Source organism: Mandrillus leucophaeus, unplaced genomic scaffold, assembly GCF_000951045.1.
Source record: "Mandrillus leucophaeus isolate KB7577 unplaced genomic scaffold, Mleu.le_1.0 Scaffold148, whole genome shotgun sequence".
In the NCBI taxonomy this organism is placed as follows: Eukaryota; Metazoa; Chordata; class Mammalia; order Primates; family Cercopithecidae; genus Mandrillus; species Mandrillus leucophaeus.
Window position 1 is genome coordinate 932214 of NW_012101454.1, and position 1250 is coordinate 933463.

Below are 1250 nucleotides of genomic sequence, written 5' to 3' on the forward strand. Positions count from 1 at the left end.
CTCTCCCGGGCCCGCCTCCTCTGAGGTGAACTGCCCAGGCCCCGCCTCTCCCCGCCCACCTCCTCTGAGGTGAACTGCCCAGGCCCCGCCTCTCCTGGGCCCGCCTCCTCTGAGGTGAACTGCCCAGGCCCCACCTCTCCCGGGCACGCCTCCTCTGAGATAAACCGCCCAGGCCCCGCCTCTCCTGGGCCGCCTCCTCTGAGGTGAGCTCACCCAGATCCCGCCTCCCCCAGGCCCGCCTTGCTCAGGCCCCCCTCTCCAAGGCTTGGCCCCTCCCTAAGCCTGCCTCTGCCGGACTGGCCTATAGCTCCGCCTCCCTCAGAGCCAGCTAGCGCACATGCGCAGTGTGAGCCCTCAGCCCCTCCCTTCAGGCCCCGGTCCTCTGCGCCTGCGCACCTTCCCAGCCTGAGCCTGGCTGTACAGCCCCGCCCCCCTGCGGTTTCTCTGCTGTGTCGGTTTTGCTCTTTGGCTACTAGTGTCTACTAGAATAGTAAAACAATTAATAATTATAACTGGAATTTATGAGCACTTTTAATATCTGCTTTGCATATATTCAATGACACAATCCCACAATTTAAACTCCTGATAATGGCTTACGAAGGGACCTTGTAAACTGGCATGGCTGGTGCCTCTAACGGCAGTTTAGCCAAATGTATTTACTGCAGATGAAAACCAAAACTTAACAACTTCTTTTTAAAAACTTTAAAAATATTTTCACATTTAAGGTTTTTTTAGAGACACTAGTGGACCTTTTGGAATCCGATGTTTTGGTGGATACAAAATTGGTGCTGTTGGTTTGGCCTCTGAGTGAGGATAAGGCTTTTTTATTTGTGTGCCTACGAAGCTGGTTTTTTTTCTTGCATCTCTAGGTGATTAACCCTAGCCTATTTGCCTATGTATAATAAACTGTGCCTGCCCATGGTAGGCATTCATTAAATATGTGTTAAATGATCAGAGTAAATTGGTTTATTCAGTGTCTTGCTTGACGTCTGTAGGTCTCTTCTGATTTGCTCCTTTCCTATGGTGGTCTGCTGTCCTGGGTTGCCTTGTTTGCGTTGTCTCTCACATTTAACAGAATTTTTAAAAGTGTATGTGTTTTTAAACTCCAATAATATAAGCTGTAATTATAATACAAAACAACTAAATTAATTTTAATTATTCCAAATAATTAGCTTTTTTCATAAAAAGCTAGTTATTCCAAATATTAGCTTTTTTCATGAAAAGCTACTTATTCCAAATAATTAGCTTTT